Source organism: Ovis canadensis, chromosome 3, assembly GCF_042477335.2.
Source record: "Ovis canadensis isolate MfBH-ARS-UI-01 breed Bighorn chromosome 3, ARS-UI_OviCan_v2, whole genome shotgun sequence".
Classification (NCBI taxonomy): domain Eukaryota; kingdom Metazoa; phylum Chordata; class Mammalia; order Artiodactyla; family Bovidae; genus Ovis; species Ovis canadensis.
The window spans coordinates 83,724,914-83,737,445 of NC_091247.1; the positions used below are offsets into that span (position 1 = coordinate 83,724,914).

General features: G+C 38.3%; 1 long non-coding RNA gene across 2 annotated transcripts in view; it reads right to left on the reverse strand.

Moving 5' to 3' along the window:
• The window catches only part of LOC138437017 (uncharacterized), a 102,136-nt gene that overhangs the window by 33,554 nt on the left and 56,050 nt on the right, over positions 1 to 12,532 (reverse strand). The gene's annotated exons all lie outside the window — the stretch shown is intronic.

Here is a 12,532-nt window from a genome sequence, read left to right on the forward strand (position 1 = left end):
TACAGAGGTCTCCCATATACCCCCTAACTCCATATAAGAACGAAAGTGAAAGTGTTAAGTCACTCAGTCACATCTGACTCTTTGCAACCCCATGGACTGTAGCCCACCAGGTCTCTCTGTCCACTTTCCAGGAATACTGGAGTGGGTATGTTCTGTATCATATTAAAATGGTGGCTTTATATCATTATGAGCGATTTAGTGAAAGTCGCTCAGTCTTGTCCAACTCTTTGCATCCCCACCAATACAGTGCTGGGGATTCTCCAGGTCAGAATACTGGAGTGGGTAACCTTTCCCTTCTCAAGGGAATATATCATTATACATTTGCCCAAATCTGTAGAATGTACAACACTAAGAAATGAACCCCCATACCATGGGTTGGAAAGATCCCCTAAAGAAGGGAATTCTTTAGGGGATATACTTTAGGGGATATAATATTGGGAACTCACTCCAGTGTTCCTGCCTGCAGAATTCCATGGACAAAGGAGCCTGGTGGACTACAGTCCATGGGGTCACAAAGAGTTAGACACAACATTGAGACTAACTCCATACATGCCTAGTCTCCTGATTATTAGCACCATGCTGCATTGCTACCAAATATGAAGCTACACTGACATACCATAATCACCCAAGGCCCATGGTTTACATTATGGTTCACTGCTTGCTGTTGTACATTCTACAGATTTGGACAAATGTACAATGATATTTTAAAAAGCAGAGACATTACTTTGCCAACAAAGGTCCATCTAGTCAAGGCTATGGTTTTTCCAGTGGTCATGTATGGATGTGAGAGTTGGACTGTGAAGAAGGCTGAGTTAGACGAATTGATGCTTTTGAACTGTGGTGTTGGAGAAGACTCTTGAGAGTCCCTTGGACTGCAAGGAGATCCAGCCAGTCCATCCTAAAGGAGATCAGTCCTGGGTGTTCATTGGAAGGACTGATGCTGAAGCTGAAACTCCAATACTTTGGCCATCTCATGTGAAGAGTTGACTCATTAGAAAAGACCCTGATGCTGGGAGGGATAGGGGGCAAGAGAAGAAGGGGACGACAGAGGATGAGATGGCTGGATGGCATCACTGACTCGACGGACATGAGTTTGGGTAAACTCCGGGAGTCGGTGATGGACAGAGAGGCCTGGTGTGCTATGATTCATGGGGTTGCAAAGAGTTGGATACAACTGAGCAACTGAACTGAACTGAAAAATGATATATAGCCATCATTTTAATAGCCCTAAAATTTTCTGGGTTTTTCCTTGTTCATCCCTTCTCCCTACCCTCACCCCTGGAAACCAACAGATCAGTTTAATGTCTCCGTAGTTTTGTCTTTTCCAGAATGTCATATAGTTGGTATTACAGAGTAAGTTATATTTTGCTTAGTAATATGAGGTGAAAATCCCTCTATATCTTCTCATGGCTTGACAATTTATTTCTTTTTAGCCCTAATTAGTAGTTCCTTATCTGGATGTACTATAATTTATGTGCCTGTTCACCTACTGAAGGACTAATGATTGATTTAATTTAAGTAATTATGAATAAAACTGCTATTAACATCCATATGTGTGTGCATTTGTCGAGATAAGTTTTTACCTCCTTCAGGTAAATACCGAGGAATGACATTCTTTTTTTTTTTTTCTTTTTTTTTTTATAATTTTAAAATCTTTAATTCTTACATGCATTCCCAAACATGAACCCCCCTCCCACCTCCCTCCCCATAACATCTCTGTGGGTCATCCCCATGCACCAGCCCCAAGCATGCTGTATCCTGTGTCAGACATAGACTGGCGATTCAATTCTTACACGATAGTATACATGTTAGAATGCCATTCTCCCAAATCATCCCACCCTCTCTCTCTCCCTCTGAGTCCAAAAGTCCGTTATACACATCTGTGTCTTTTTTCCTGTCTTGCATACAGGGTCGTCATTGCCATCTTTCTAAATTCCATATATACGTGTTAGTATACTGTATTGGTGTTTTTCCTTCTGGCTTACTTCACTCTGTATAATCGGCTCCAGTTTCTGACATTCTTAAATTGTATGGTAAGAGTATGTTCAATTTTGTTAAAAACCACCAAACTGTCTTCCAAAGTGGCTGCACCATTCTGCATTTCCCTCAGCAATAAATGGGGGTTCCTGTTGCTCCATTTCCTTGCGGGTGTTCGCTTTTGTTAGTATTCCAAATTCTGGCTATTCAACAGGTATACATGCAGACCTTTTTTAAAGAGAATTCTTCTGTTTACTATGCCCCAAATTAACTAATGGGTCTTTTTCTAAGTTAATGGAAATGAAATTCTCAGAAGTCTAAAAGCAAGAGTTAAAAGTATCTTTCAGTAAAATTCCTTTTACTTCTAGTCAGTAAAAAATTCAGTAATTCAAAAAGTACCCTTCCAAGTTTCTCTGTTGTTTATCCATGAGCTTATTCTTTTCCTTAATGTCTTTTACTGTCTTCTTTTTTAATTCTTTCAATTGCATGGCCTTTTGTTCTTAGGGAGCACTAATAAAGAAAAATCTATAGTTAAGGTCTATGAGCAGAGCTGTGGCTCTTCTTTTTTGACCTCTACATTTTTAATATAAAAGACAACTTACAATGATGGCATAGAACTATAATTTTCTATTCTCATTTAGGTTAGTAACAGATACCTAATATAAATTACATAGTGAAGAGACACAGTCAAAACACCACCACATACTTATTTCATTGCCTTATGATAAATCACATTACTTTTTTTGTAGAATTGGAATGCCCTATAACTTGTTCCACATTCTTTTAGTGACAGTCTTATCAGGTCCCCATGTTCCTATATGAAAGAGGCATTATCTCATGGCAGATTGCCTGGTATGCAGAGAGCTGCCGCTGTGGGACTGTATAAGCATCTCCTAACCTTGGGCATGCCCTGCTAGAACTCTAGTCAAGTTCTAGTGGCAGTGAGAAGAGAACAAAGAGGGTTGAAATGAATATCCTTCCTGGGCAATGAAAGAGATAAAAAGAGTGAGCAGATGCTTATACCAAATACTTTTTAACAGTGTAATTTTACTTAAACAGGAAAACAGAGTAAATTGGATCTATAGACTCAACCAGAACAATCAGGATATTTAAATGTTACTTTTGTGTACCTAAAGAATAGATAATGGTATCATACAGCTTAAAGTTCTTTCCAAGATCATTTAAATTAACCAAAAGCAATAAAACTAACAAAGAAATAACAAAGACTGTTCCATTCTTCAATAACAAATTTTTATTTGAAAAGAAACTCCAATGAAACAGCTATGAGAATGTTTAAGACACAGATTTTATACCTCCTCCACCTTTGCCTCTCTCCTTTTCTTTATCTTTTTTTTGCTACCGCATCTATGTATCTTCTCCCAACAAGCACTCCTAAGTTCCTTGAAGAAAAATTAAAAAGAAATGTCTAACGTAGTCATGGCAGCTCAGAAAAGGTTCAGACACACACTAGAAATGCTTACAGCACCAACCACGGAAAATCCAGTTAAGAAATCATTCCCCACAATCTCTTCCCCAGACACAACTAACGTTTATTGGTAAAATTATATTTTTATAAAAGTGGGAAATATATTGTATCAGTTGTTGAAGGTTGTTGTTTTCATTATTTCTGTAGTGGTGTTAATCTGCCCTTATCTAATAAATTGGCCAACAATCCCATGTACAAAATGAAGTTTGAGTGAGCCCCAAATGCATTTCTAAAGATTGGTTTTCCCAACTTTCAGCTTCCTGATGCTACAGTGAGTAAAAATATAAACAGCCAACAGATAAAATGTGGCTGAGTAGAAAAGAGTCCATGGAAAGTTTCCTCTACTCATTTTATTTTTCATCCTTTAAAAAGCTTGCTTTCTGTGCCTTGACTAGGGAAATGAACCAAAGAAAAAGGTAATCACTTGCTTTCATCAGTTTTTTTGATGCTATCCCTTATTCCTTAACTTTAGCAACTCAAAGTAGCAACATATTTATCATGATAAAAGCAGCATCAGGAAACAAATAACATAAGAAACCAACAGGCAATAAGAAGACAGATAGACACACAAGTAGACAGATACAGATACAAATACATAGATATATGTGGAGACAGAAACTTTCCAAGACAAGATTTCCTCTGAGGGCTTCTGAACCAGATGTATTCTTACAAGAGTTCACATAAACATAATGTTAACAGTAATGAACAACAAATATTTAAAATCTGAAACATGTTAACTTCATACAAGTTCATAACTACCACTTTTTGGCTCTTTGTCACTTCCTTACCTGGGAACCATGGGAGGGGGATGTGGAATGTCACTTAGGGAAGCTTCTTCTTGCTCTTCCCTAAAATCTTGTGCTACCAACTTCAACCCTTATGTTCCTTAATTAGGAAACGTGTCCTTTGCCTCATTTCTACCTCAATATAAATTATTTGGTTTCCCTGGCTTGCATCCCAGAGTGGAAGAAAACTTTTCATCTTTTGTCATCAATATAGAATTTTAAATCATGGTACAAAAGGGACAGATTTAACTGACACTTTTGAGGTAAAAAGATCAAACAATCCTACATTTTTGAGAGGTAAGAGAGAAGGAAACCAATAGTGAAGCAAATATGTTGACTCAATATCTAAGTGATTGTCTTGAAAGTTTACAATATATGCATTTTACTTTTCTGGTAAAGAATTTGCCCTCAATGCAGGAGACCTGGGTTCAATCCCTGAGTTGGGAAGATCCTCTGGAGAAAGGAATGGCTAATCACTCCAGGATTCTAGCCTGGAGAATTCCATGGACTGTATAGCCCATGGGGTCACAAAGAGTCAGACATGACTGAGCAACTTTGACTTTCTTTACTTTTAAAAATGACTTCAGTCACAATTGCAAGCATGCTCAATCACATCCAGCTCTTTGCAACCCCATGGTCTATAGTCCACCAGACTCCTCCATCTATGGGAATAGCCAGACAAGAACACTAGAGTGGGTTGCCATTTTCCCCTCCAGGGGATCTTCCACACCCAGGGATCGAACATATGTCTCCTCCATCTATTGCACTGACAGGCAGATTCTTTGCCACTGTGCCACCTAGGAGCCACTACAGAATTCCTTAAGAGGTCTAATCTAAAGAAGCCATCATTGGATAGGAACAAAATTAAAGAAATATTGAACAGTATTTCAGTTCCTCTCTAGGCTTTCTCCCACTTCTTTATTTCAGCGTGTAGTACTCCGATGTAACTAAAAAACTTTATCATAGAATCTTTGATAGAATTAATTGGCTCAGTTGGCCTTTATTTTCTTGGATTTGTATAATTTTATAACTGAAATAAACAAAAATCATAATGATTAACACATAATCATCACAATCTCATCATTTTCTCACCTTTCCATTTTATGAACTACAAAGTATTTGAATGTGTTTAAGCTCATTTAAACAGAAAAATACCACCTTGAATTAGGTGTTTGTGGGGGTGAAACAGCGTGGCCCTGACCAAATGCCTGGAGTTTTCCCTTTCTCACTATGTGACTCATTATGGTTGTGATCAAAGTCATTTTAATAGCTAGAAGCCAACCTCAACAAGGACCTGGGGTGCAGGTATTTCTATTTGGTGCTCTTTCTACTCTTATTGCTACACTTGCTCGTGGGATTATATATCAGTTCAGTTCAGTCGTTAAGTTGAGTCCAACTCTGCGACCCCATGGACTGCAGCACACCAGGCCTCCCTGTCCATCACCAACTCCCGGTGATGGGAGGTTGAGTAAACACATGTCCACTGAGTCAGTGATGCCATCCAACCATCTCATCTTCTGTTGTCCTATTCTCCTCGCACCTTCAATCTTTCCCAGAATCAGGGTCTTTTCAAACGAGTCAGAACTTCGCATCAGGTGGCCAAAGTATTGGAGTTTCAGCTTCAGCATCACTCCTTTCAATGAATATTCAGGACTGATTTCCTTTCCGATGGACTGGTTGGTTCTCCTTGGAGTCCAAGTGACTATCAAGAGTCTTCTCCAACACCACAGTTCAAAAGCATCAATTTTGGGTAGCTCAGCTTTCTTTATACCAAACTCTCGCATCCACACATGACTACTGGAAAAACCATAGGTTTGACTATATGGACCTTTGTTGGCAAAATAATGTCTCTGGTTTTTAATAGGCTGTCTAGGTTGGTCATAACTTCTCTTTCAAGGAGTAAGTGTTTTTTTTAATTTCATGGCTTCAGTCACCCTCTGAAGTGATTTTGGAGCCCCCAAAAATAAAGTCTGACACTGTTTCCACTGTTTCCTCATCTATTTCCCATGAAGTGATGAGACCAGATGCCATGGTCTTCATTTTCTGAATGTTGAGCTTTAAGCCAACTTTTCTACTCTCCTCTTTAACTTGCAGCAAGAGGCGCTTCAGTTCTGCTTCACATCTTCCATAAGGGTGGTGTCATCTGTATATCTGAGGTTATTGATATTTCTCCCGGCAATCTTGATTCCAGCTTGTGCTTCTTCCAGCCCAGCGTTTCTCATGATGTACTCTGCATAGAAGTTAAATAAGCAGGGTGACAATATACAGCCTTGACGTACTCCTTTTCCTATTTGGAATCAGTCTGTTGTTCCATATCCAGTTCTAACTGTTACTTCCTGACCTGCATACAGATTTCTCAGGAAGTGGGTCAGGTGGTCTGATATTCCCATCTCTTTCAGAATTTTCACAGTTTGTTGTGATCCACATTGTCAAAGGCTCTGGCATAGTCAATAAAGCAGAAGTAGATGTTTTTTTGGAACTCTCCTGCTTTTTCAATGATCCAGCAGATGTTGGCAATTTGATCTCTGGTTCATCTTTCTTTTCTGAATCCAGCTTGAACATCTGGAAGTTCACAGTTCACGTATTGCTGAAGCCTGACTTGGAGAATTTTGAGCATTACTTTGCTAGCGTGTGAGATGAGTGCAAGTGTGTGGTAGTTTGAGCTTTCTTTGGGATTGGAATGAAAACTGACCTTTTCCAGTCCTGTGGCCACTGCTGAGTTTTCCAAATTTGCTGGCATACTGAGTGCAGCACTTTCATAACATCACCTTTTAGGATTTGAAATAGCTCAACTGGAATTCCATCACCTCCACTAGCTTTGTTTGTAGTGATGGTTCCTAAGACCCCCTTGACTTCGCATTCCAGGACGTCTATCTCTAGGTGAGTGATCACACCATCATGATTATTTGGGTCATGAAGATCTTTTTTGTATAGTTCTTCTGTGTGTTCTTGCCACCTCTTCTTAATATCTTCTGTTTCTGTCAGGTCCATACCATCTCTGTCCTTTATTGAGCCCATCTTTACATGAAATACTCCCTTGGTATCTCTCATTTTCTTGAAGAGATCTCTAGTCTTTCCCATTTTATTGTTTCTTCTATTTCTTTGCACTTATCACTGAGGAAGGCTTTCTTGTCTCTCCTTGCTTCCTTTGGTTTTCTGCGTTCAGATAGGTCTACCTTTCCTTTTCTCCTTTGCTTTTCGCTTCTCTTCTTTTCACAGTTATTTGTAAGGTCTCCTCAGATAGTCATTTTGCTTTTTTGCTTTTCTTTTTCTTGGGGATGGTCTTGATCCCTGTCTCCTGCTCAATGTTATGAACCTCCGTCTATAGTTCATCAGCCACGCTGTCTATCAGATATAATCCCTTGAATCTATTTGTTACTTCCACTGTATAATTGTAAGGGATTTGATTTAGGTCATACCTGAATGGTCTAGTGATTTTCCCCGCTTTCTTCAATTTAAATCTGAATTTGGCAATAAGGAGTTCATGATGTGAACCACAGTCAGCTCCCAGTCTTGTTTTTGCTGACTGTATCAGTTCAGTTCAGTTCAGTCACTCAGTCGTGTCCGACTCTTTGCGACCCCATGAATTGCAGCACACCAGGCCTCCCTGTCCATCACCAATGCCCAGAGTTCACTCAAACTCGCGTCCATCGAGTCCGTGATGCCATCCAGCCATCTCATCCTCAGTCGTCCCCTTCTCCTCCTGCCCCCAATCCCTCCCAGCATCAGAGTCTTTTCCAATGAGTCAACTCTTCGCATGAGGTGGCCAAAGTAGAGTTTCAGCTTCAGCATGATTCCCTCCAAAGAAATCCCAGGGCTGATCTCCTTCAGAATGGACTGACTGGATCTGTATAGAGGTGACTGTATAGAGCTTCTTCATCTTTGGCTGCAAAGAATATAATCAATATGATTTTGGTATTGACCATCTGGTGATGTCCATGTGTATAGTCTTCTCTTGTGTTGTTGGAAGAGGGTGTTTACAATGACCAGTGCATTCTCTTGGCAAAACTCTATTAGCCTTTGCCCTGTTTCATTCAGTACTCCAAGGCCACACCTCCGCTGGAGACTCCTGGACACTGGGCAAGTCTGGGTCAGTCTTCCATGGGGGTCACTGCTCCTTTCTCCTGGGTCCTGGCACATAGAAGTTTCTGTTTGTTCCCTCCAATAGTCTATTTCCCAGTCCTGTGTAAGTTCTGGCAGCTCTTTGGTGGGGTTATCTTCTCCAAAAGGGCTTATGCAAGTCTGCTGCACCCAGCCATACCCATGTCTGCTGCATCCAGAGCCCCTGCCCCTGTGGCAGTCCACTGCTGACCCGTACCTCCACAGGAGGCACTCACACACAGTTCTGTCTCAGTCTCTGTGGGGTCTCTGGGTCTTGGGGTGCACAAGGTTTGTTTGAGCCCTCTGAGCCTGGGGTTTTATTCTAAATGTGAATTCGCCCCTCCTACCATCTTGCTTTTTTTTCATACCATTCATAGGGTTCTCAAAGCAAGAATACTGAGCACAGAAGAATTGATGCTTTTAAACTGTGGTGTTGGAGAAGACTCTTGAGAGTCCCTTGGACTGCAAGGATATCCAACCAGTCCATTCTAAAGGAGATTAGTCCTGGGTGTTCATTGGAAGGACTGATGTTGAAGCTGAAACTCCAATAATTTGGCCATCTGATGCGAAGAGCTGACTCATTGGAAAAGACCCTGATGCTGGGAAAGTTTGAGGGCAAGAGTAGAAGGGGATGACAGAGGATGAGATGGCTGGATGGCATCACCGACTCAATGGACACGGGTTTGGGTAAACTCCAGGAGTTGGTGATGGACTGGGAGGCCTGGCATGCTGCGGTTCATGGTGTCGCAAAGAGTCAGACATGACTGAGTGACTCAACTGAACTGAACCGTCTTCCTAGAGCTTCTCCTTTGCCCTTGGGCATGGGGTATCTCCTCTGGGATTATATATAATGAAACTGAATTCTTGCTCTACAAATAGATTCCATTATGTGACCTGGGTCACATAAATTTACCTAATTTCTTCATTTACAAATGGGCACATTAATATTATTTTCTTAATAGAGTTTTTGTAGGAATTATGTAAGATGGTTTAACTCACTCACAGGCACATCACAAGCTTTACTAAAATTTATCAGCATCACCATTACCATTATTCTCTTGGTTGATGAATAGAGTGATGTTTCTTATTTATCTGATTGCACTATTTTCTTGTGATCTAATTCCTGTAAGGGAATTCTAAACATAGATCAATTTGTATTGCCCTATTGCTAATGTCACTTATATATTGTTTATCCTTTACTTGTATAACACAAGCTTAAGTCAGTGATAACCATGTCCAAATTATATTTAATACTCCTACTTTGAAAATATAATAAGAACAAAGACATATATGCTGATAGTTATTGCAAGATTTTGTTTATAATAAGAGAAGCAGTAGTTGAAGAATGATTTAAATAATTATCAATAAAAATTAAAGAAACTAATTATAGCTCATTCTCATAATAAAGCACAATATAATTTTTAAGAATGATGAAGATGTTCCATGTACTTTGACATGAGGAAAAACATAAAATATTTATTAAAATGTTTGAGAGAAAAATATACATGCTATAATAATATTGATATTATAAACAATTAGATGTATCAGATATAACTATGCATATATATACTTTATCATATATATTACTATATTATATAAAGATAATCTCTAGAGTTTAAGAATATAAAGTACTTGCCTGATAGCTCAAATATTTTAATATTCGTACCATATTATTTGTGTTCAGCCATGTTTTAGAAGTTGTCGAACTTAAGGACGTTATTCTCACCTTCACATGTGGCAGGAAAAATAATTCTTATTACTGTAAATCATCCCCTCTGGGCCTTTATTTGCTATTTCAATTCTTTCTCTAAAAGGCTGACTAATGAAATCCTCAAGGGAAAAATGAATTTAACAGAAGAAATGGCATAAAAAGCAAGAGAAAAAAATATATGTAAAGGCTATAAACAAGATTTAACAGAGGCAAATAAAAGATTATAGTTACAACCATAAAGATTCCTGAGCTGCAGAGGTAATTTTTTAAAAATCCACAAGGAAGAATAAAGCTAGTGAATCCATACGATTTCTCTCATACTCCTGCGGGAAACACCTACTAAACAAGCATCAAATAAGAACTTAGATTTTTTTTTTTAGCCCTCTGTTATCTCTCTCTACTTTCAAAGTTTAAATTAATTTAACTCCATTGTGCACATTCATGGATTAAATCAATCTAAGAAATCACATACATAATCATTTTGATATCTATTACATTTACTATTACTTATATAGTAACTTTTAAAATACAAAGGGTTTTATTAGGAATGATATTTACATGACAGTCCACAGTCATTGAAACTGTGATTGAAAAATTAAAAATTCAAGAAAATAATATATTTATTCAACTTGAGACAGCCAGTATAAACATTTTATCTTATTTCCCTGTAAATATTTCTATATTTCCTAGATCTGGATTTTTTCAGTTTTATATTGTTGTCATCATAACAAATGTATAATTTCCTCTCATTATTATGACTTATGTACCCTGCATATTAAAGGAGACTTATTAACATAATTTAATGACTCTAATATATTTTCTTATGTTTATATATCATGCTTTATTTTACCATTATTTTTGTTAAGAAGCTCAGATGTTCTACATTTTTTATTGTAAAAATCTTTGTGCATAAAGTCTTTAAAAAATTAAAAGCACTTTATTAGCATGTGCATACTAAGTTGCTTCAGTCGTGTCTGACTCTTTTCAGCACTATGGACTGTAGTCTGCCAGGCTCCTCTGTCCATGGGGATTCTCTAGGCAAGAATACTGGAGTGGCTTGCCATGCCCTCCTCCAGGGGATCTTAATGACCCTGGATCAAACCCATGTCTCTTGTTTCCTGCATTGGCAGGTAGGTTCTTTACCACTAGTACAACCTGGGAAGCTTTTCTTAGCATAATGTTCCAGAAATGACCAAGTGAAGTAGGAGCAAGTCACTTAGGTGTGTCCAACTGTTTGCAACCTCATGGACTATATAGTTCATGGAATTCTCCAGGCCAGGGAGTGGGTTGCCTTTTCCTTCTCCAGGGGATCTTCCTGACTCAGGAATTGAACTAGGGTCTCCTGCATTGCAGGTGGATTCTTTACCAACGGAGCTAAAAGATCTTAATATATGCCTCTAAATTGCTTTCCAAAATGATTTTGCCTATTTAATCTACAATGGATGAGCTTGACTCTTTCTGTATACTGAAAGGGTCAAAAAAACTTTTTCAAGGGTCTCAAAAACTTTTAAAATTTCTCTCAAAAAAGAAATATTCTCATTATTTTTATTGTTGGATATCTTACGTATCTTGCTTTATACACAAATGCATTTTGTCAGTATCATACAGTGATGGACTATCCTGAGAATACATTCAGTTGTTAGAGTATAATTCATAAAACTGTAAAAAGCAAGGAAGCCCTATCATTGTATGTCTTTGCCTACCACTACCATTTCCCAGTTTTAAAAAATAAGTAATAATTGAAAGCAGAGACATAGGCAGAGAATAAAGAGATAAGCCAGAAGTTTGAGAAGAATATATTACACTGATAAATTGCTGTAATTAATGTTTTAAATGCATGGATATAATTAGATTTAAATTATATAGTACAAGAAAAGTTTTTAGTGTATTGAATAAAAGCCCCATATAAGCATGTTTTATAACTTAGGATGAAATGTAAGTGAAACAAAAACCAGAAAAATTTAATAGTAGTTGTATAAAGAAGAAATAAAGTGTTTAAAAAGATTAAAATAGTTTTATTTTCATACACAGCCAAACTACAGCATAAACCAGGTGGGAGCTTCAGTTTCAACAATGTTATGCTGTGGATTTTTAGCAAGACCATCACAATGGTAAAGTATTTTATATCATTAACATAGAGACAGACAGTCACTGCAATACATAATGGGATAAGAATCTCAAGTAAGAAATAAATAAGATGCAATTAGGGGGCTTCAGTGGTGACTCAGTGGTAAAGAATCCATCTGCCAATGCAGAATACATGGGTTTGATGCCTAGTCTGGGAAAATACCATGCTGAAGGGCAACTAAGCAACTGTACCACAACTATTAAGCCTGTGCTCTAGAGCCTGGGAGCCACAACTACTGAGCCCATATGCTGAAACTACTGAAGCCTGTGCTCCCTAGAGCCCGTGCTCCCTACAGCCTGTGCTCCCTAGAGCCCATGCTGAGAAGCGAGAAGCCACAACAATGA